Consider the following 23,454-nt stretch of genomic DNA (forward strand, 5'->3'; position numbering starts at 1 on the left):
AATAAAGTTCTAAAACGGGGTAAATGAAATTCGTCAGATTGCCGAGTAGGGTAATTATGAAAAGACCGATTAAGAGGAAACATAGAATCAAATACACGTGGAAGTGTGTTTTTGTCAAAGTTAAACATAAATTGTCCTAAATGAAATAAATATAGGTCGCTTATCTTCAGCAATTTGCAATAAAAAAATAGTGGGTCAGTGTGTGAACGAAAAGCTGAATTATGAATAACACGAAGGGACTTCTTTTGCAGTAATAACAGTCTATCTAAAATGGTTTGATGGGTGCTGCCCCAGGCAAGTATCCCATAATTCAAGTAAGGCAAGATCAGGGAAGAATATAGCATTAAAAGTGATGACGACGAAAAATGATATTTCAGTTTACTGATTTTGCCAATATTTCGCGAAATAATCTTACATATACAATCTATGTGGTATTTCCAGGAAAGCTTATTATCAACGGTAACACCGAGAAATTTAATGAATGTGACACTTTCTAAATTAGTGTCATCTAAAACAATGTCCATGGGAAGTGTATCAATGGAATTGCTAAATAGCATATATTTAGTTTTAAGTAAATTAAGAGACAATTTGTTGGATCTTATCCATTGTCTTCCGCGTGACAGGCGGAGATACTCACCACTATACTACCAAGGATTGGTAATTTTATAAATTTTGATCGCTCTGTTAGTATTATGTCGATTAAGTTATAAGAATATAAAAAAGAGAGAAAAATGTTCTCCTTGGCGGGGAATCGAACCCCGGTCTTCCGCGTGACAGGCGGAGATACTTACCACTATACTACCAAGGATCGATGATTTTGTAAGTCTAACCGCTCTGTATTATGTCGATTAAATTATAAGAATATAAAAAACGAGAAAAAAAATGTTCTCCTTGGCGGGGAATCGAACCCCGGTCTTCCGCGTGACAGGCGGAGATACTCACCACTATACTACCAAGGATCGGTGACTTAGTATTCTCTAATTGCTCTATATGTCGATATAAAAATATTGGAGAAATAAAAAGAGAAAAAATGTTCTCCTTGGCCTTGATGGCGGGAAATCGAATCCCGGTCTTCTATTGCAAGGATCTCGACTACATAAAATTGAACCCTAACATCTATGATATATTTTATACAGCAGGATACGCTTTACGTGTAAAACTATCTTTATATTATATTAAAGGTCAAGTCCACCTCAGAAAAATGTTGATTTGAATCACTAGAGAAAAATCAGACAAGCACAATCATGACAATGCTGAAAATTTCATCAAAATCGGATGTAAAATAAGAAAGTTATGACATTTCAAAGTTTCGCTTATTTTTAACAAAATAGTTATATGAACGAGCCAGTTTCATCCAAATGAGAGAGTCGATGATGTCACTCACTCACTATTTCTTTTATTTTATTTTTTTGAATTATACAATATTTCAATCTTTGCAATATTTGACGATTAGGACCTCCTTGCCTGAAGCACAAAATGTTAAAATAGTGGAATTCCACGTGTTCAGGGAGGAATGAAACTTCATTTCACATGACAATGACTAGAAAATAAAAATATTTCATATTCCATATAAGACCCAGTGCATGCTTTTTAGTAATTCAATCACAGCTCTACCCAGGAACGTCTTTCTTAATAATATTTTAATCGATATTGTCGATTCAACGAAATTTCTTGGTCTATATATAGATAACAAATTTTCATGGAAGCCGCACATTACGTATTTATCAAAACTTTTATCTAGAAATGTTGGCGTCATAAACAAACTAAAAACTTTTTTGCCTCCAAACGTTTTATCAAATTTGTATAATACCCTTATTCTTTCTTACTTAAATTATGGGATATTAGCTTGGGGCAGTTCCTCTAGAAATCAGTTGGATAGACTACTACTTACACAGAAAAGAATAATGAGAATCATTTGTCATAAACACAGATTAGCTCACTCAGATCAATTGTTCTTCTCCAATAAAGTTTTAAAAATACAGGATTTGTACTCTCTTCGCCTGGGCTGCTTTATGTTTCAGTTAAACCAAGGAGAGCTGCCAACTTCCTTAAGTTTACTGTTTTTAAGAAACGAGATTTTGCACAGCTACCCCACCAGATTATCGTCATCTTTCCATCTTCCGAAGCTCAGAACTTTTTACAAACAGAAGACTATTGTTTATACTGGTCCCCATTTTTGGAATTCTCTAGATGAATCTTTAAAACTGACACCAAGCTTATTTTCGTTCAAACATAAGCTTAAGACTACACTGATAAATAACTATAATGTTACACTATGATTTTCCTGCAGGAGGCTGTTCATTGTCCCATGTTTGTGCTTGAGTTGTTCTGATGTACTTGTCCCGTTTAGTGTAGTCTTGTATCGTCCCGTCTAGTTTGTATCTTTTTATACCATTTTCATTAATTAATGATACTGTAATATTATTTTGGGGAACCTGAATTACAAGCTCCGCTTTCCAAGGTTTCCCCCACAATATACAGCTAGCATTTAAGTTAAAACTGAACTTTCTAAAATTCAATTATACATTATATCTGTGTACTGGACCTTTGTGAACTATTTCAATATTTCTAATTGTTAATTTATTCTATACTCACATTTCTGTTGTAAAATAATTATCTTTGCTGTTATTGTGGAAATAAACGAAATGAATGAAATGAATGAATAAAATACAAATGAAATAGTGATTGAGTGATGTCATCAGTTCCTCATTTGCATACCGACCGAGATGTGCATATATTACTGTTTAGTGAAATGAAGCGAAACTTTAAAATGCCATAACTTTCTTATTTTACATCCGATTTTGATGAAATTTTCAGTGTTATGCTTGTTGAATTTTTCTCTTTTTATTCAAATCAAGTTTTTGTTGGGGTGGACTTGTCCTTTAATTTGAAGTTGTCATTGAAATTGTAACGTTAATATAAGATATTTATTTCCAGGGACCTTGGGGAAGAACAGATTGGCTATTATTTTAGCCCATCTGAAACGAGTAATCCCTACGATATGTATAAGTTTTATATGTTGTATTGTATTAATTGTTTATGTTATGATTCTGTTATACTAATTTGATCTTACAATATAAATGTTGATGAGTGCAATGGACAGACTACTTCATCGGGTGAAAGATGAAATGATCCATTCAACGAAGCCTAGCCGAGTTAAATAGATCATTCATTTCACCTTTCACCGAATTAGGTATTCTGTCCATTGCACGAATGATAAAACATTCATTATTTAGTTTATATGACACCTAAAAATAGATTCTTTTTCATATGAAATTTATCAATTCCGATGAAAATTATGCACGGTCTGATGTTGATTGTCGCGTACATACAACAAGCGCGCATGCAATGGACAAAATCGTATGGATCCAAAATTGCACGGTTGGTGACGTCATTGTAAACTGGGCTGAATGATCGATATCAAACAACCAATCAAATAACAAGGACCTTTCAAGGTGTCATATAATGTACATTTTGTTTATTTTTATATATTTTTATCGTGAATAAACCAAACCAATTATTCTTTTGGAGGTTACTTTAGAATGTCAGGCGGTTTCTTCAAGCAGGTGTCTTGGAATCTCCTTGAAAAATTGAACTAATTGTTGTTCCTTTAGCCAGAGATCTCAACAAGGTGATACGAGATGCTGGTAAAAAGGGGTCGCTTCCACAACGCACGGCAGATTGAAGAACATCGAAAATGTATTTTCAATCACCCTTCATGACAAAGAACAACCAATTAAGTCTTTGTGGAAAATTGGTGATTCAAAATGGCAGTTTTGTCCTTGACGCTGATGGGCACTATTTGCATTTTTTCGTCAGCTCCGAAACCTATAGGACGAAACTGCTGTTCTGGTATATTCACCGATTTTCGACAAAGACCTTCCAGCCGTTTCTTGTCATTGATTTATTTTTGACGGGCATTTTCAATAGATTTACTGTGTTCTTGAATTCTTCCCGTTGTAGTATAGCGAAGACTCCCTATTGAATTTCGTTGGGGATTACATTGCTTTTGAAATTCGTCCATTGAATCATGGGCCTACAATGGACTGGTTACACTCCGCAATTCCGACGGTTCGTAATTTCGATACACGTAAATTGCCTATACCTCGATGTTCGTTAATCCGAAAACGTAAAAGGGTTCGTTAATCCGAACATTTGTGGCGTTATTCCGAAGGTTCGATAATCCGAAAACGAAATAAGGTTCGATGTTCCGAAGAAGTTCGTTAATCCGAAAACGAAATGAGGTTCGTTGTTCATAAGGTTCGTTTGTCCGAAAACGAAATGAGGTCTGTTAAAGGACAAGTCCACCCCAACAAAAACTTGATTTGAATAAAAAGAGAAAAATTCAACAAGCATAACACTGAAAATTTCATCAAAATCGGATGTAAAATAAGAAAGTTATGGCACTTTAAAGTTTCGCTTATTTTCAACAAAATAGTTATATGAACGAGCCAGTTACATCCAAATGAGAGAGTTAATGACATCACTCACTCACTATCTCTTTTGTATTTTATTATATGAAATATGAAATATTTTTATTTTCTCGTCATTGTCATGTGAAATGAAGTTTCATTCCTCCCTGAACACGTGGAATTCCATTATTTTAACATTTTGTGCTTCAGGCAATGAGGTCCTAATCATCAAATTCGTAAAAATTGAAATATTGTATAATTCAAACAATAAAAAACAAAAGAAATAGTGAGTGAGTGAGTGACGTCAGTTGGACGTCATCGACTCTCTCATTTGGATGTAACTGGCTCGTTCATATAACTATTTTGTTGAAAATAAGCGAAACTTTGAAATGTCATAACTTTGTTATTTTACATCCGATTTTGATGAATTTTCAGCATTGTGCTTGTCTGATTTTTCTCTCTTTATTTAAATCAACATTTTTCTGAGGTGGACTTGACCTTTAATAATTTCGTTTTCGGACTAACGAACCTTCGGAATTACGAACCTCATTTCGTTTTCGGACCAACGAACCTTCGAAATTACGAACCTTCGGAAATACGAACCTTCGGAATAACGAACCTTCGGAATATCCGAACCTTCGGTAAAACGATGCTTCGGAATTACGAATCTTCGGAATATCCGAACCTTCGGAAATACGAACCTTCGGAAATACGAACCTTCGGAATAACGAACCTTCGGAATATCCGAACCTTCGGTAAAACGATGCTTCGGAATTACGAATGTATGCGCAATGGACTGATGTAAAACCCTATAAAGGTTATAATCGAAGTTCTCATATCTACAACATCTCGTTCCAATCGGGTTGCGCATTGATTAGCGTACAAATCTCTTCACATACTAGAATAAACCAATAGGGACTCTCCCTTTGAGTCTGCACAAGAAGATGAATATTCAACCACATATTGAAAAGAAAACGGATACAACACAGGCCTATCTGCTTCGTTGATTCTTCTGAAACCGTTGACTGTTGAATAGTCAAGGTCATAGGTCATAGATCTGCAAACAATATCGAATAACATGCAATATATTCATTATACACACGTGATACTCATGTCAGTGTGTCTGGCAGTGTGCCAAAGTTTCTATTGTTATTGCCTTGGTTGATAAACAAAATGATGATGCAAACACATTATAATCTGTAGGCCTATATCAGACTTATCACCTGATCAACTTATGCACATAATTATATTATGGCATTTTGTATCATAGGGATTTATGCAGTTTAATTGCGGGTTATAATATATACTATCTCACGGGGAAACAATAGTTTAGCTCAGTGCATGCTATAGAATTTATATTAGGTCTGCTCAATTTACGTACCAGGCAATATTATTCTGAATAAAGTTCATGATGCTATTTGTTACAAATCAACTGTCAGGTTTTGTACTTATCTGATTATACTCAAGTAGGCCAATGCATGCAGAAAATCGAAGAAATTCTTCAGCACGTAAAACGGACAGGGTGTATACCGCTTCGACATTATATTGTTTGAATTGAAATGAAAAAAATGTATTAGCCTATCAGTAAAAAAAAATGAAATGAAATATAGCTTTCTCCTTGGCAGGGAATCGAACCCCGGTTTTCCGCGTGACTATACTACCAAAGATTAGTGATGGATGTTACACATTTCTTGTTCATATTCTGAAAGGTATGTTTGCACCGCTGTAAAATTACGCTCGCGTCATGCTTTCTCATATCAGCAAATCGGTTATCGAGAAGAGAGGATATATATATATTGCAGTTGTGAGGTGTCTGCCGGATTATATAAAAGTTAATTAATTAGATAATGAAACATTTTATCGTTCATTTATTCATTCCAATCATTCACAGTAAAACAATTTATAAAATATTGTTCATAAACCGGATTGAATATTTTTTTAGATTATCCTAAGCAAACTGTTCAAAATGTAGACAGCAATGCTCTATTTCGAATTTCTCATCATCTTTTCACCAAGTCATATTCTTATGTCGATATCAATAATTTCAATGGTATATTGTATAATTCGTATTTTTAAACCATGATAAGGTCAGACTCGATGGACCTATTTAAATCATTTACATTATATTCATACGTAAATGAAGTCATCCTGGTTGGAATAGTATTGGGTTCCAGCATTTTAAAATAGAAATTATATAAAATATTGAAGTGAAAAAAAGAAAGAAAAAGTTTCAAAAAGTGAGACAGAAATTTGGGATTGCCCTCTAAGCCTAATGCCGATTATGAAGAATATAAAAAAAATATATAAAAAAAGAAGAAAAAAATGTTCTCCTTGGCGGGGAATCGAACCCCGGTCTTCCGCGTGACAGGCGGAGATACTCACCACTATACTACCAAGGATTGTATATTCTGTAAAATATGGTCGCCCTGTAAGCATTATACCAAATAAGAATATAAAGAAAAAAGGAGTAGAAAAAATGTTCTCCTTGGCGGGAATCGAACCCCGGTCTTCCGCGTGACAGGCGGAGATACTTACCACTATACTACCAAGGATTGATGATTCTCTAAAATATGGTCGCCCTGTAAGCATTATACCGAATTAGAATATAAAGAAAGGGAAAGAAAAAAATGTTCTCCTTGGCGGGGAATCGAACCCCGGTCTTCCGCGTGACAGGCGGAGATACTTACCACTATACTACCAAGGATTGATGATTCTCTAAAAAAGGTCGCCCTGTAAGCATTATACCGAATTAGAATATAAAGAAAAGGGAAAGAAAAAATGTTCTCCTTGGCGGGGAATCGAACCCCGGTCTTCCGCGTGACAGGCGGAGATACTTACCACTATACTACCAAGGATTGATGATTCTCTAAAATACGGTCGCCCTGTAAGCATTATACCGAATTAGAATATACAGAAAAAGGGAAGAAAAAATGTTCTCCTTGGCGGGGAATCGAACCCCGGTCTTCCGCGTGACAGGCGGAGATACTTACCACTATACTACCAAGGATTGATGATTCTCTAAAAAAGGTCGCCCTGTAAGCATTATACCGAATTAGAATATACAGAAAAAGGGAAGAAAAAATGTTCTCCTTGGCGGGGAATCGAACCCCGGTCTTCCGCGTGACAGGCGGAGATACTTACCACTATACTACCAAGGATTGATGATTCTCTGAAATATGGTCGCCCTGTAAGCATTATGCCGAATAAGAATATAAAGAAAAGGGAAAGAAAAAATGTTCTCCTTGGCGGGGAATCGAACCCCGGTCTTCCGCGTGACAGGCGGAGATACTTACCACTATACTACCAAGGATTGATGATTCTCTAAAAAATGGTCGCCCTGTAAGCATTATACCGAATTAGAATATAAAGAAAGGGAAAGAAAAAATGTTCTCCTTGGCGGGGAATCGAACCCCGGTCTTCCGCGTGACAGGCGGAGATACTTACCACTATACTACCAAGGATTGATGATTCTCTAAAAAAGGTCGCCCTGTAAGGATAATGCCGAATAAGAATATAAAGAAAAAGGGAAAGAAAAATGTTCTCCTTGGCGGGGAATCGAACCCCGGTCTTCCGCGTGACAGGCGGAGATACTCACCACTATACTACCATAGAGCTATATAGCTCCATGATACTACCAAGGATTGATATTGACGCTTGCAGAAACTTGACTTAATGTTTTCGCGCTCCTTCCTCGGCTTCGTGATCAAACACAACGACGCATGAAGCATCCTTAAAAAATGATTAGATTCCGAATTGGCCAATCATAGCGTTTATCTTTCGTTGTAATTATTCCCTATTACATGTATTTTCTCAACTTATCGGTTAATTTGTTTTACAAGTTGTCCATTGATCTATTTCGATTATTTCATTTTAGAATGAGAGATTTGTGATTTTATTTGTTCGCCTATAATCTGCGTGAATCTAAAGGCCAATCTCTTTATTTTTATAAATATTTTACTTATTTGTCAATTCATTTGTTCATTTTACCTCTTTTCAGTAATATTTCCTTCAATCAATAATTGATTCCCTTGATCTTTATCACTTTATTCAATTATTGATTATTTATTCAACAATACAGTGGCTTTGAAAAAAAACTAAATATCGAGGGATAACATATAGAGATATTATCCAGAGATATTACTGAACAGCACACCTTAACTTCTCCACAATATGAAAAAAAAAAATCTGAACAGCCTTTTACTGATACCCTATTTTCATGATTCTGTATCGCTTTTATGCCACTCATGACTCAATGAATTAATCTTGATGACATTAGGTACGACTTCCATCCCCAAGTTTTGGTAATAAAGCTAAGATGAATTTTCACTGATGTCTCATGCAGCGACAGAGTAATTTCTTTGTCAATTGACATGATCACTTTGAATAATACTCTTCACTTCCCCCTATATGCATTAGCTTTAAGAAAAAATAATAGAATCAGTACCTTATTGTTTTCCGAAGTAATGAATTCCCCTAGACGTTGTGGGAGCGCCTGTAATCTTGGGAAGTTACGAACTGATTCAAAGTTTCGAGGTTCGAACCCTGGTCAAGTCTAACGGACGGTGCCGCTTAAGTTCGGTACAAGTCTGTAAAAACTCACACACACACACACATGTACACACCCACGTCCCCATATACCCCATACACGCACATGTTCCCTAGTAATTTATGAGTGGAAAAAAATGAGAGGCTACTCTTTTACAATCGTGCATGTGATTTTCTTTTTGAAATTCAGATCCCGCGCCAAATGAGTTTTCGGTATCCTTTCTTTAAATTGTGTTTTACTCAATCATACGCGAATGAGAAATCTTCTCTGTTGTACCAAGGAGATATTGGTTGTACACAGACAAAGGAATGGATTCTAAGCTTTAAGAGATCGGTCATTGTCTATTGTCATGATTGTACTTGTGATTAAGTTGATGATAATTCGTCGCTAAATTTCGGTTTCGTGTTTTTGTGGGACGCTCTGCTTAAAAGAAAAATCATCCACGAGAGAGAAAAAATGTATCATGATCTCTTTTAATTGGCGGGGAATCGAACCCCGGTCTTCCGCGTGACCGATACTTACCACTATACTAACAAGGATTGATGACTCTCTAAAATATGGTCGCCCTGTAAGCATTATGCCGAATAAGAATATAAAGAAAAAGGGAAGAAAAAATGTTCTCCTTGGCGGGGAATCGAACCCCGGTCTTCCGCGTGACAGGCGGAGATACTTACCACTATACTACCAAGGATCATGGCACCTGATACAAAATTAGATTGATTAATTTTGAGTTCACTTCTTCTTGATTGCCAAAGTGTGTCAGTTGTGTTAAAAATGCAGTGTTGATTATTCCTGAAACAACAATATGAGCATTATCATTATTTAGCAAATTCAATTGATTCATTTAGATGATTTCTTCATTTATTATCTGCAAGATATTCAAATGATTTAAAATCAATATATTCTTTTATGCATATAACCACGTTTTTATGTATTATGTACATGCTTCTGCATGATAATATTTGTTAAATGGGAGGATGAATAGTGCAGAAAAATTGGGAAAAGTCGTGTTTTTCGTAATAAGAAGTTCATGCAAAAGATTGTGATACATAATGTAGTAAAAAAATCAAAACAAACACACACAAGAAAAAAAGTTCTCCTTGGCGGGGAATCGAACCCCGGTCTTCCGCGTGACAGGCGGAGATACTTACCACTATACTACCAAGGATTGTATATTCTGTAAAATATGGTCGCCCTGTAAGCATTATGCGGAATAAGAATATAAAGAAAAAGGTAAGAAAAAATGTTCTCCTTGGCGGGGAATCGAACCCCGGTCTTCCGCGTGACAGGCGGAGATACTTACAACCATGGTCATGATGGTCACATTTGTTATACGGCGGCCGTACGGCGAGTCGAAAGCAGTCGTTTTGACATTTTTGTACCAGCTAAATATAGGTGGTTTGAATAAAAAATGAATAAAAGGGCTGTTTTCGACTCGCCGTACGGCCGCCGTAGAACAAATGTGACCATGGTTTTACCACTATACTAGTTCTATGAAAAAGTTTAATCAATTAACTCTGCAGCATTTCCGAAGTATTGCATGTATTCGATGCGCGGTGTTGCATGTGTTCAAACAGCAATACCTGACAAAATAAGTAAATGGCTCGTTCCTCCCTTGGTCACATTTGCTCTACGGCAGCCGTATGGCGAGTCGAAACAGCCGTTTTATTCATTTTTCATTCAAACCACCTATATGTAGCTGATACAAAAAATGTTTAAACGGCTGTTCTCGTCTCGCCGTATATATGCCGCCGTACAGCAAATGTGACCGAAGTATTCATGGTATTCATGACTCAGTTTCCTCCGGATCTCGGGTAATTATTTCATTCAATCGTTCATTCATCTATCAGATAATTACTTAACAATGTATTTATCTATTAATGTACAAAATAATGTACATTGTTTATTTATTTATTTTTTCTTTTTCTTTTTTAAACTTTTATCGCCTATCGTTCTTTATTCTTTAAAATTGATATTTTTATACGAAACTGCAGAAATGTGTATACAAATTTGCAATGTTACTTTTACACATACATTCTATAGTGTGTTATTGCCATTTTCTTCCTGGCAAATTTTGAACACAAAGTCATAAACTGCTGTTCAAGGGTATATCAATTTTTGTATTGTATAATGACAATTCTACATTGTATTCTCCATGACAACATAATGGTCATTCATGCATAGCCTCACATGTACATTTCAATAGCTGATAATTAGTCTTCTGTTAAGTGTGCCAATGATTATAATTACTCCCGATAATTACTGCCTCGCACTTTGCATTGTTACCGGTGTTGGTAATGAATTGGGTAGCTCAGCTAGGGCTTCTAGAGAATAAAAATCATTTACTAACGTATGCTTAGTCTCTACGAAGCCAGGGATTCCATTGCATTCATTTCCATGTACCGCCAATAAGATCTAGCCCTAAATCATGTAAATGAGATACAAATTCGTTTCGGACATTTCTACGCTATCGATTTCATTTTTCAAAAAGAATTCATTAAACAATGATTTAAAGAAAATGATAAAAAACGGGGGAGACTTGCACGAATGTTTACGCCGCCATCTTGTTTCTCATTGTTGATCGCTATAACGTTACGACGTCTCCGCGTCCGTATTACACAAATTCGACATACCAAGCATGCTAAGGATATGTTTACTTTTGTATTTTATTTTGTTTCAGATTTCTTTAAACTAATCTACAAGAGGTCCCTTGAATGATAAAAGACATAAAACATACGTACACTCTAAATTACAAGGATTTAAAATAAATCCATTACGGCCCCAACATACGGCTATAAATGGTGACCAGTCGATGTTGGTATTTAAGTTAAATCCATAAAGATTTAAATGCCAACAAACTTGGATATCAAAATAAATCTTTGAGATTTACATGTAAATTTTTAAGGGTTGATTTTAAATCATAATATCGACTGGTCACTATTCACATCCGCGTATACATTCGTAATTCCGAAGCTTCGTTATTCCGAAGGTTCGGATATTCCGAAGGTTCGACAATTCGAAAACGAAATGAGGTTCGTTGTTCCGAAGGTTCGTTTATCCGAAAACCAAATGAGGTTCGTTGTTCCGAAGGTTCGTTTATCCGAAAAAGAAATGAGATTCGTTGTTCATTTCGTTTTCGGACTAACGAACCTTCGGAATTAAGAACCTCATTTCGTTTTCGGATTAACAAACCTTCGGAATTACGAACCTCATTTCGTTTTCGGACGAACGAATCTTCGGAATTAAGCCACAAATGTTCGGATTAACGAACATCGAGGTAAAGGCAATTTACGTGTTTCGGAATTACGAAGTGTAACCCACATCCGTAATGGATTTAATTCAAATCCCTGTCTTTTTAGAGTGCAAATCAAGAACAATAAATAGTCGAACACATCATACCGGCAAACATTTACGATAAAAATCAAATCAACGTAAAACAAAATCTACTACAAAACATACACTGACTTGAGTCCTGATTGAATCCGGATGCTTTCAATGAAAAAAAAATTATGACTGGATTGGAAATGAAAGGAAATCAAACACGCCCCCAAAAAGTGGTCTCCTTGGCGGGGAATCGAACCCCGGTCTTCCGCGTGACAGGCGGAGATACTCACCACTATACTAAAGGATTGGCAGAAGATTGTATCACATAATTTTTATTTGAAACTATTTTAAGGACAGTCTCGATACAGGCCGATTTATATTATTTAATCATTCACTTGGAGAATAAAATCATTCTATAGTTAGGAGAAGGCCTATTGTAGGTTCCAGCATTTTCTATATAAATGTTGAAAGAAAGCAACAACAAAAAAAAAATGTGAAAGAAAACAAAAAAAAAACTCTCCTTGGCATGGAATCGAACCCCGGTCTTCCGCGTGACAGGCGGAGATACTTACCACTATTCTACCAAGGATTGATATTTACACGTGATACAATTGATTGGCTTTGTATGTCCTGTTGGCATGTGGGTCATCATAATCATTCAAGCCTGAAGGTGCCCAAGATTCTCGAAATATTTATAAAGATTAATAGCTGTAAATATGGAAAGGATCATTACGCGATTTTCATTAATAACCTACAAACCATTCATTCATCTATTTATTACAATTCAATCAATATATGATTATTTTCATCTATTTATTACGCATAATTTTTTGTACACTTATCTTATTAGAAATTTATATTCATATTTCTCTAAATCTGTCTACACATTGCATCGATGAATCTTTCATTTTTATATGTAAATTCATTTAATTTCCCATCTACAATTCTGCGATGAACCTGTATTTAGTAGCTTACTTTTGACCAGGATGAAGAAGAAACCGCAGTATTCAAGGCAATTTATGTCTCCATTCTATTTAAAGGAGGATAAATGACATTCGACCATCATCGAGTGATATAAAACAAATGATGTAAACATTCTGTAGACTCTAAATAATTTACGTAAAAAAATATTTCAAATGAACAAAAAAAAAAAATACTCTCCTTGGCGGGGAATCGAACCCCGGTCTTCCGCGTGACAGGCGGAGATACTTACCACTATACTACCAAGGATTGTATATTCTCTAAAATATGGTCGCTCTGTAAGCATTATGCCGAATAACAATATAAAGAAAAAAGGGTAGAAAAAATGTTCTCCTTGGCGGGGAATCGAACCCCGGTCTTCCGCGTGACAGGCGGAGATACTTACCACTATACTACCAAGGATTGTATATTCTCTAAAATATGGTCGCTCTGTAAGCATTATGCCGAATAACAATATAAAGAAAAAGGGTAGAAAAAATGTCCTTGGCGGGGAATCGAACCCCGGTCTTCCGCGTGACAGGCGGAGATACTTACCACTATACTACCAAGGATCATGGCACCTGATACAAAATTAGATTGATTAATTTTGAGTTCACTTCTTCTTGATTGCCAAAGTGTGTCAGTTGTGTTAAAAATGCAGTGTTGATTATTCCTGAAACAACAATATGAGCATTATCATTATTTAGCAAATTCAATTGATTCATTTAGATGATTTCTTCATTTATTATCTGCAAGATATTCAAATGATTTAAAATCAATATATTCTTTTATGCATATAACCACGTTTTTATGTATTATGTACATGCTTCTGCATGATAATATTTGTTAAATGGGCGGATGAATAGTGCAGAAAAATTGGGAAAAGTCGTGTTTTTCGTAATAAGAAGTTCATGCAAAAGATTGTGATACATAATGTAGTAAAAAAAATCAAAACAAACACACACAAGAAAAAAAAGTTCTCCTTGGCGGGGAATCGAACCCCGGTCTTCCGCGTGACAGGCGGAGATACTTACCACTATACTACCAAGGATTGAGGGTTGGAATGTCTGGATTTGATTCATTGATTCTGCGGTCCGGCCCCTTTAGAATGCGTTATTATTCGATTCAGAAAGAAGCAGTAAATTGTTCCTGAAATACCTACCAAAAATATACAATTTTCCAATTGTTTTGATAGTAATTTCATGCCATTCCTTTTCAAGTAATTTTTTTTATTCATTTACCTTATGTTATTCTTAATCTTCTGTCTTCATTTATTTTTTTATTTTCAATGAAAATAATTTCATCTTAACGTAGTGCTTATCATTATCTACTTATAATAATCTATATTTTTAATGATCAATTATTTATCTATATATTTCTTTAATCATCAATTCATAAAATGCCTTAGTCTCTTCACTGAAAAAAAATGAGTAGGTGGATGAGTAATACAGCAAACATGGGAGCACTTTTAAAATTAAAAATTATATAAAATTTTGAATTTATGGAGAGGATTGTGAAACACACCGAATAAATGTATAAAACGAATTAAAAACACACACAAGAAAAATAAGATCTCCTTGGCGGGGAATCGAACCCCGGTCTTCCGCGTGACAGGCGGAGATACTCACCACTATACTACCAAGGATTGTATATTCTGTAAAATATGGTCGCCCTGTAAGCATTATGCGGAATAAGAATATAAAGAAAAAGGTAAGAAAAAATGTTCTCCTTGGCGGGGAATCGAACCCCGGTCTTCCGCGTGACAGGCGGAGATACTCACCACTATACTACCAAGGATTGTATATTCTGTAAAATATGGTCGCCCTGTAAGCATTATGCGGAATAAGAATATAAAGAAAAAGGTAAGAAAAAATGTTCTCCTTGGCGGGGAATCGAACCCCGGTCTTCCGCGTGACAGGCGGAGATACTTCAACCATGGTCATGATGGTCACATTTGTTATACGGCGGCCGTACGGCGAGTCGAAAGCAGTCGTTTTGACATTTTTGTACCAGCTAAATATAGGTGGTTTGAATAAAAAATGAATAAAAGGGCTGTTTTCGACTCGCCGTACGGCCGCCGTAGAACAAATGTGACCATGGTTTTACCACTATACTAGTTCTATGAAAAAGTTTAATCAATTAACTCTGCAGCATTTCCGAAGTATTGCATGTATTCGATGCGCGGTGTTGCATGTGTTCAAACAGCAATACCTGACAAAATAAGTAAATGGCTCGTTCCTCCCTCGGTCACATTTGCTCTACGGCAGCCGTATGGCGAGTCGAAACAGCCGTTTTATTCATTTTTCATTCAAACCACCTATATGTAGCTGATACAAAAAATGTTTAAACGGCTGTTCTCGTCTCGCCGTATATATGCCGCCGTACAGCAAATGTGACCGAAGTATTCATGGTATTCATGACTCAGTTTCCTCCGGATCTCGGGTAATTATTTCATTCAATCGTTCATTCATCTATCAGATAATTACTTAACAATGTATTTATCTATTAATGTACAAAATAATGTACATTGTTTATTTATTTATTTTTTCTTTTTCTTTTTTAAACTTTTATCGCCTATCGTTCTTTATTCTTTAAAATTGATATTTTTATACGAAACTGCAGAAATGTGTATACAAATTTGCAATGTTACTTTTACACATACATTCTATAGTGTGTTATTGCCATTTTCTTCCTGGCAAATTTTGAACACAAAGTCATAAACTGCTGTTCAAGGGTATATCAATTTTTGTATTGTATAATGACAATTCTACATTGTATTCTCCATGACAACATAATGGTCATTCATGCATAGCCTCACATGTACATTTCAATAGCTGATAATTAGTCTTCTGTTAAGTGTGCCAATGATTATAATTACTCCCGATAATTACTGCCTCGCACTTTGCATTGTTACCGGTGTTGGTAATGAATTGGGTAGCTCAGCTAGGGCTTCTAGAGAATAAAAATCATTTACTAACGTATGCTTAGTCTCTACGAAGCCAGGGATTCCATTGCATTCATTTCCATGTACCGCCAATAAGATCTAGCCCTAAATCATGTAAATGAGATACAAATTCGTTTCGGACATTTCTACGCTATCAATTTCATTTTTCAAAAAGAATTCATTAAACAATAATTTAAAGAAAATGATAAAAAACGGGGGAGACTTGCACGAATGTTTACGCCGCCATCTTGTTTCTCATTGTTGATCGCTATAACGTTACGACGTCTCCGCGTCCGTATTACACAAATTCGACATACCAAGCATGCTAAGGATATGTTTACTTTTGTATTTTATTTTGTTTCAGATTTCTTTAAACTAATCTACAAGAGGTCCCTTGAATGATAAAAGACATAAAACATACGTACACTCTAAATTACAAGGATTTAAAATAAATCCATTACGGCCCCAACATACGGCTATAAATGGTGACCAGTCGATGTTGGTATTTAAGTTAAATCCATAAAGATTTAAATGCCAACAAATTTGGATATCAAAATAAATCTTTGAGATTTACATGTAAATTTTTAAGGGTTGATTTTAAATCATAATATCGACTGGTCACTATTCACATCCGCGTATACATTCGTAATTCCGAAGCTTCGTTATTCCGAAGGTTCGGATATTCTGAAGGTTCGGCAATCCGAAAACGAAATGAGGTTCGTTGTTCCGAAAGTTCGTTTATCCGAAAACAAATTAAGGTTCGTTGTTCCGAAGGTTCGTTTATGCGAAAACGAAATGAGGTTCGTTGTTCATTTCGTTTTCGGACTAACAAACCTTCGGAATTACGAACCTCATTTTCGTTTTCGGACTAACGAATCTTCGGAATTAAGCCACAAAATTATTGTTCGGATTAACGTACATCGAGGTAAAGGCAATTTACGTGTTTCGGAATTACGAAGTGTAACCCACATCCGTAATGGATTTAATTTGAATCCCTGTCTTTTTAGAGTGTAAATCAAGAACAATAAATAGTCGAACACATCATACCGGCAAACATTTACGATAAAAATGGTGCAGTTAGTAATAGAATACATAGTTACATGAAATCAACGTAAAACAAAATCTACTACAAAACATACACTGACTTGAGTCCTGATTGAATCAAACACGCCCCAAAAAAGTGGTCTCCTTGGCGGGGAATCGAACCCCGGTCTTCCGCGTGATAGGCGGAGATACTTACCACTATACTATCAAGGATTGGTACAAGATAAATTCGCATAATTTTTATTTGAAACCATTTTAAGGGCAGTCTCGATACAGGCCTATTTATATTAGTTAACCATTCACTTGGAGAATAAAATCATCCTTTAGTTAGAATAGAAGGCCTATTGTAGGTTCCATCATATTCTATAGAAATGTTAAAAGAAAGCAACAACAAAATGTGAAACTGAAAGCAAAAAAAAAAATGTTCTCCTTGGCGGGGAATCGAACCCCGGTCTTCCGGGTGACAGGCGGAGATCCTTACCACTATACTACCAAGGATTGATATTTACACGAGTGTGAATTGATTGGCTTTGATGTATGTCCTGTTGGCATGTGGGTCAATATCATCATTCAAGCCTGAAGGTATCCAAGATTCTCGAAATATTTGTAAAGATTAATAGCTGTAAATATGGAAAGGATCATTTATACGCGATTTTCTTAATAACCTACAAACCATTCATTCATCTATATTTTACAATTCAATCAATATATGATTATTTTCATCTATTTATTACGCATAATTTTTTGCACACTTATCTTATTAGAAATTTATATTCATATTTCCCTAAATCTGTCTACACATTGCATCGATGAATCTTTCATTGTTATATGTAAATTCATTTAATTTCCCATCTACAATTCTGCGATGAACCTGTATTTAGAAGCTTACTTTTGACCAGGATGAAGAAGAAACTTCAGTATTCAAGGCAAGTTATGTCTCCATTCTATTTAAAGGAGGATAAATGACATTCGACCATCATCGAATGATATAAAACAAATGATGGAAACATTCTAGACTCTAAATAATTTATGTAAAAATATTACTAATGAAAAAACAGCAGAAATGAACAAAAAAGAAATACTCTCCTTGGCGGGGAATCGAACCCCGGTCTTCCACGTGACAGGCGGAGATACTTACCACTATACTACCAAGGATTGGTGATTATTTATGGTCGCCCTTCAAGCATTATGCCGAATAAGAATATGAAGAAAAAGGGAAGAAAAAATGTTCTCCTTGGCGGGGAATCGAACCCCGGTCTTCCGCGTGACAGGCGGAGATACTCACCACTATACTACCAAGGATTGGTAGTAGATGTATCTGCACAATTTTTATTTGAAACCATTTTAAGGACAGTCTCGATACAGGCCTATTTATATTATTTAATCATTCACTTGGAGAATAAAATCATCCTTTAGGTAGAATAGAAGGCCAATTGTAGGTTCCAGCATTTTCTATAGAAATGTTGAATGAAAGCACACACAAAAATGTGAAAGAAAGCACACACACACAAAAAAAGAAGTTCTCCTTGGCGGGGAATCGAACCCCGGTCTTCCGCGTGACAGGCGGAGATACTTACCACTATACTACCAAGGACAGATATTTACACAAATTCAATTGATTGGCTTTGATGTATGTCCTGTTGGCATGTGGGTCATCATAACCATTCAAGCCTGAAGGTGTCCAAGATTCTCGAAATATTTATAAAGATTAATAGCTGTAAATATGGAAAGGATCATTACGCGATTTTCATTAATAACCTACAAACCATTCATTCATCTATTTATTACAATTCAATCAATATATGATTATTTTCATCTATTTATTACGCATAATTTTTTGTACACTTATCTTATTAGAAATTTATATTTATATATGTCTCTAAATCTGTCTACACATTGCATCGATGAATCTTTCATTTTTATATGTAAATTCATTTAATTTCCCATCTACAATTCTGCGATGAACCTGTATTTAGTAGCTTACTTTTGACCAGGATGAAGAAGAAACCGCAGTATTCAAGGCAATTTATGTCTCCATTCTATTTAAAGGAGGATAAATGACATTCGACCATCATCGAGTGATATAAAACAAATGATGTAAACATTCTGTAGACTCTAAATAATTTACGTAAAAAAATATTTCTAATGAACAAAAAATAGCAGAAATGAACAAAAAAGAAATACTCTCCTTGGCGGGGAATCGAACCCCGGTCTTCCGCGTGACAGGCGGAGATACTTACCACTATACTACCAAGGATTGAGTTATCTATTCACAGATTCTCTGACTTTACGTTTCTAGTTCCGTGCATGAATGTTATAAAGATGGATCCTAATTTGGGCATTGAGGCCACCATACAATTAAATTATTTCCAATACTTTATTCATGCTAAAAAAATATGTCTAAATATTTATCATTGCTCCTGTTATGAAATTATCACACTACTTGGTAAAATACTTCATTATGTCACATTGTGATTATTTTCATGAATTCTAAATTCATTTTGAATGCAGAAACTATTGAAAAAGCCATTAAAAACATTAATCAAGATGTAAAATTGCTTTTGTCTTGATTGTTTTGAAATAAATTTCAGCTGCTATTAAAAAATAAAAAAAGTTACATAATTACTTTTAAAACCAAAAAACTATTTTAAAATGGAAATAAAATTATGGATTTACAGTACACAATCAACTGAACTAACGAAACACCGCAACGCCCTCGTTGCTTATCGAAATTGAAATCAAATGGGGTTGCCACGCAGTCAAGCTTAGCTTATAGTGGCAACCCCTGCAACCTTCTAATAATCGATGTTTTAATAGAAAATGCAATTGTTTTTTTGTATGTTTTGCTTGTCAGTTATATGTATATTATTATTGTATTTTCTTTGTTAATATGTTCATGAAAAAGTGTTGCAGAAACCAATAAATGAAATGAAAAAATGAAATGAAAATGTGAAATGCCATTTATTTTGCCATTCATAATTATCATAACGAAATGAAAAACTCTATTACTCGACATCAAGTCGTTCACAATAAGCAAATTTAGTACCAGTCAGAATGATCATACAATAGCAACATTGATTTATGCACCTCTTGTTTTTCATAATTATATGTTGATGCTCAAAAGCTTTTCTTTCTACTCCTTCATTTTGAATTTCTATTCTTCTTCTTTTCCCCTCTTCTACATCTTTTGTTCTTCTTCTTCTTCTTCTTAATTCTTATTCTTCTCCTTTTTTCTTCTTCTTCTTCATCTTTTTCTACTGCTGCTATTTCTTCTTCGTATTGTTCCTCCTATTCCTCTTCTTTTTCATCTCCCTATTTATTTTGTTTCCTTATTCCCTACTATTTTTTTCTTATACCCTCCAAGAATAATAATTTCCCAACCCTTTTACAGTATTTCTTGTCCATATATGCCATGTATCATTGATGATACAAAAATATAACTTCAATCGTTTAAATCGATTTGCAATTTGCTATGTGACTACGAATACGCCTCGACTTGTAATAAAAAAGTAAACCTATCAATAATTTTGTCATGGCCCTATTTCTCAATGACTGCATTTATAATAGACATAATGTATATCACTCGGCTATTGATCCTCCATTACTGTCCAAGCATCAATACAGAATAGTTGTAGAAGAAAATAAATCGTGAAATGTACATCATAATTTTGTTTCTTTAGTATCCGAAAAAGAAATCATCATAATCATCATTATCTCCACAAATAGCATAAAAAATGATTAATTAAAGCACTGGCAAGAGCACGAATACATTTGGGCTTTTCAATTCATGTTGAAAAGGAGCAAAGGTATGAAATTCCTGATATATGATTATAGTTGATTCTTTTTTTTATTATTGAGTTTCAAGTTACAATATTTATATCCTATATAATTACAATTCATCATGTTTAATACTTCCATAAATTAAAGGTCAAGTCCACCCCAGGAAAATGCTGACTTGAATAAATAGAGAAAAATCAAACTAGCTTAGGGCTGAGAATGTCATCAATTCGGATGTAAAATAAAAAAGTTATGACATTTTAGAGTTTCGCTTATTTTTCACAAAACAGTGATAAGCACAACTAGGTGAGTCAGTCGATAATGTCCATCACTCACTATTTCTTTTGTTTTTATTGTTTGAATTATACAATATTTATATTTTTTATAGATTTGACAATAAGGACCAACTTGACTGAACCACATACTGCTAATCAATACTAAATTCACATGTTCAAGGGAGGAATTAACCGTTGTGTCACTTGACAATGAGGAGAAAATTATAATATTTCGTATAAGATACAAAAGAAATAGTGATTGGGTGACGTCAAAGTCTCCTCATTTGCATACCAGCCATATAACTGTTTTGTGAAATTAAGCGAAACTTTAAAATGTCATAACTTTCTTATTTTACATCCGATTTTGATTAACTTTTCAGTGTTATGCTTGTTGGATTTTTCTCTTTTTATTTAAATCAACTTTTTGTTGGGGTGGACTTGTCCTTTAAACAATACTCTGTTCTATCATAATTTATCTAAAACTAAAGGAAGAAGGCTTTCTTTCGTTTTCCTTTTCAATTTCTATATTTAATTCATAATTATCTATATATTCACCTTAAACTTGAGCACACTATACAGAGTGGATTTTGTGCTTTATAAGTTACTTTACCTAACCCGCTTGAGGGATTAGAATGAAGTTATTATCATACACCAAAAATAAATCCTTATATCCCATTGTACTGAACGTGTGAAACAATTACGTATAAAACGACACACTACACAGGCACGGGCATATATTGCGGAGGCGTTATCCAAAAATATCTACCTCCGTTAAATGACGTCATTGTGTTACTATGACAACAGAGATAGGCGTGCGTGAGGAGACGGACTGAGTAGTTATGATATACAATTCGACACCGTTTTTACGAACCGGCCTGGAGGCCCATTTTGCGGATAGAATGAGTTTCGAGATAAATGCGTTTAAAGTTTATACTTTGTTTCTTCGCTATTTTCATCGGGTAAAAGTAAATAATATCTGTTAATTTTGGATTTCAGGAAAGAACACTATCAAAGAATGTATGTGATATGATTTTTTATCGATATAACCCATTTGTTAATGAATAATAATGCCTCATTCGTCCAAGCCCGTTCGTAAAAACGATAAAGTTGAAATCCCCACTGAAGCCCGTTACCACGAACTGGCTTCGCACAGTGCGGAGCCGCGTCTTCACAGTGCAATGTGACAAATGTCGTTTTTACGAACCGGCCTGGATGATGCGCGCTCGACGCACCGTACGCGCTCGTCATATGCTTGTGTAATAAAGATTGCAGCGCGCGCCAAGCGTTGCTTTGAATACCCTTTCCAAAATTAATATTAGACCTACTTCTCATTTTTGCGGCTATTCGGTGTACTATTTCAATCCAATTCATATTGGGAATTAAATACAAACAAAACCAGCCCCGGTTATTGTACAATATAACCTTATTGGCAAGAATAAAATTGAGATAATTATGGTACATTATCAACTATGATGGGTATTAACTAGAAGATGATACATTCCAGGTGATTGTCACAAAATGAACTATATTGTCCAATAACCGGGGCTGGTTTTGTTTGTATTTAATTCCCAATATGAATTGGATTGAAACAGTACACCAAATGGTTCCATGACATTTGCTCCGGCGACAATTGTTCCGCTATAAATTCCACACACTAATCGAATAACTAACTTCAACCCTGGATTTAACACTATACCCTATCATAAACCTAACCCTAAATCTAACATAAAACCCTATTGCTACCCTAACCCTATATCTTAGACTAAATAAAACCCGGAGCAATTGTCGCAGGAGCAAATGTCGTTTCACCGCCAATGGTTCCATTCCTGGACAAAATGTCCATCACCCTTTCCATATTCTGCATTATATACACGTTTCCTTTGTGCTCTGCCTTCCATCTGCATATCCTATATCTCAACTTAATTTCAATTCAGAACTCTACCCCCCCCCCCCGCTAATTTCTCCCAATTTTTTTTATTCCCTACAGTCATGACAGTAGCTCTTCTCTCTTTACTTAGATGCCCCTTTCTCGACTCTGTAGATGTTTTCTCCCTTTTCTCCTCACCTATTCACATCCTTCTCTTCCATTCTCTCATATTATCATTTCTATCACCCCTCTTTTTTTCTCATTCCAGTCATTCCTTTTCTGTCCCGACGGTCAATCACTCCCCA

At 35.2% G+C, this 23,454-nt stretch overlaps 22 non-coding genes across 22 annotated transcripts; all 22 read right to left on the bottom strand.

Moving 5' to 3' along the window:
* Positions 1-736: 736 nt before the first annotated feature.
* TRNAD-GUC lies at positions 737-808 on the bottom strand. Its single transcript has one exon. It is a non-coding gene; the product is annotated as a tRNA-Asp (tRNA).
* Positions 809-887: 79 nt separating this feature from the next.
* TRNAD-GUC lies at positions 888-959 on the bottom strand. The gene has a single exon. It is a non-coding gene; the product is annotated as a tRNA-Asp (tRNA).
* Positions 960-6,739: 5,780 nt separating this feature from the next.
* Positions 6,740-6,811, bottom strand: TRNAD-GUC. Its single transcript has one exon. It is a non-coding gene; the product is annotated as a tRNA-Asp (tRNA).
* A 233-nt stretch (positions 6,812-7,044) lies between these two features.
* TRNAD-GUC lies at positions 7,045-7,116 on the bottom strand. Its single transcript has one exon. It is a non-coding gene; the product is annotated as a tRNA-Asp (tRNA).
* Positions 7,117-7,195: 79 nt separating this feature from the next.
* Positions 7,196-7,267, bottom strand: TRNAD-GUC. The gene has a single exon. It is a non-coding gene; the product is annotated as a tRNA-Asp (tRNA).
* An 80-nt stretch (positions 7,268-7,347) lies between these two features.
* On the bottom strand, positions 7,348-7,419 carry TRNAD-GUC. Its single transcript has one exon. It is a non-coding gene; the product is annotated as a tRNA-Asp (tRNA).
* Positions 7,420-7,498: 79 nt separating this feature from the next.
* TRNAD-GUC lies at positions 7,499-7,570 on the bottom strand. Its single transcript has one exon. It is a non-coding gene; the product is annotated as a tRNA-Asp (tRNA).
* Positions 7,571-7,650: 80 nt separating this feature from the next.
* On the bottom strand, positions 7,651-7,722 carry TRNAD-GUC. The gene has a single exon. It is a non-coding gene; the product is annotated as a tRNA-Asp (tRNA).
* A 79-nt stretch (positions 7,723-7,801) lies between these two features.
* TRNAD-GUC lies at positions 7,802-7,873 on the bottom strand. The gene has a single exon. It is a non-coding gene; the product is annotated as a tRNA-Asp (tRNA).
* Positions 7,874-9,577: 1,704 nt separating this feature from the next.
* On the bottom strand, positions 9,578-9,649 carry TRNAD-GUC. The gene has a single exon. It is a non-coding gene; the product is annotated as a tRNA-Asp (tRNA).
* A 405-nt stretch (positions 9,650-10,054) lies between these two features.
* TRNAD-GUC lies at positions 10,055-10,126 on the bottom strand. The gene has a single exon. It is a non-coding gene; the product is annotated as a tRNA-Asp (tRNA).
* A 3,314-nt stretch (positions 10,127-13,440) lies between these two features.
* On the bottom strand, positions 13,441-13,512 carry TRNAD-GUC. The gene has a single exon. It is a non-coding gene; the product is annotated as a tRNA-Asp (tRNA).
* An 81-nt stretch (positions 13,513-13,593) lies between these two features.
* On the bottom strand, positions 13,594-13,665 carry TRNAD-GUC. The gene has a single exon. It is a non-coding gene; the product is annotated as a tRNA-Asp (tRNA).
* A 77-nt stretch (positions 13,666-13,742) lies between these two features.
* Positions 13,743-13,814, bottom strand: TRNAD-GUC. Its single transcript has one exon. It is a non-coding gene; the product is annotated as a tRNA-Asp (tRNA).
* Positions 13,815-14,221: 407 nt separating this feature from the next.
* TRNAD-GUC lies at positions 14,222-14,293 on the bottom strand. The gene has a single exon. It is a non-coding gene; the product is annotated as a tRNA-Asp (tRNA).
* Positions 14,294-14,815: 522 nt separating this feature from the next.
* TRNAD-GUC lies at positions 14,816-14,887 on the bottom strand. Its single transcript has one exon. It is a non-coding gene; the product is annotated as a tRNA-Asp (tRNA).
* An 80-nt stretch (positions 14,888-14,967) lies between these two features.
* On the bottom strand, positions 14,968-15,039 carry TRNAD-GUC. Its single transcript has one exon. It is a non-coding gene; the product is annotated as a tRNA-Asp (tRNA).
* Positions 15,040-17,371: 2,332 nt separating this feature from the next.
* Positions 17,372-17,443, bottom strand: TRNAD-AUC. The gene has a single exon. It is a non-coding gene; the product is annotated as a tRNA-Asp (tRNA).
* An 870-nt stretch (positions 17,444-18,313) lies between these two features.
* On the bottom strand, positions 18,314-18,385 carry TRNAD-GUC. The gene has a single exon. It is a non-coding gene; the product is annotated as a tRNA-Asp (tRNA).
* A 75-nt stretch (positions 18,386-18,460) lies between these two features.
* TRNAD-GUC lies at positions 18,461-18,532 on the bottom strand. The gene has a single exon. It is a non-coding gene; the product is annotated as a tRNA-Asp (tRNA).
* A 220-nt stretch (positions 18,533-18,752) lies between these two features.
* On the bottom strand, positions 18,753-18,824 carry TRNAD-GUC. Its single transcript has one exon. It is a non-coding gene; the product is annotated as a tRNA-Asp (tRNA).
* Positions 18,825-19,415: 591 nt separating this feature from the next.
* Positions 19,416-19,487, bottom strand: TRNAD-GUC. The gene has a single exon. It is a non-coding gene; the product is annotated as a tRNA-Asp (tRNA).
* Positions 19,488-23,454: the final 3,967 nt, after the last annotated feature.

This window comes from Lytechinus variegatus, chromosome 13 (assembly GCF_018143015.1).
Source record: "Lytechinus variegatus isolate NC3 chromosome 13, Lvar_3.0, whole genome shotgun sequence".
NCBI classification, from domain to species: Eukaryota; Metazoa; Echinodermata; class Echinoidea; order Temnopleuroida; family Toxopneustidae; genus Lytechinus; species Lytechinus variegatus.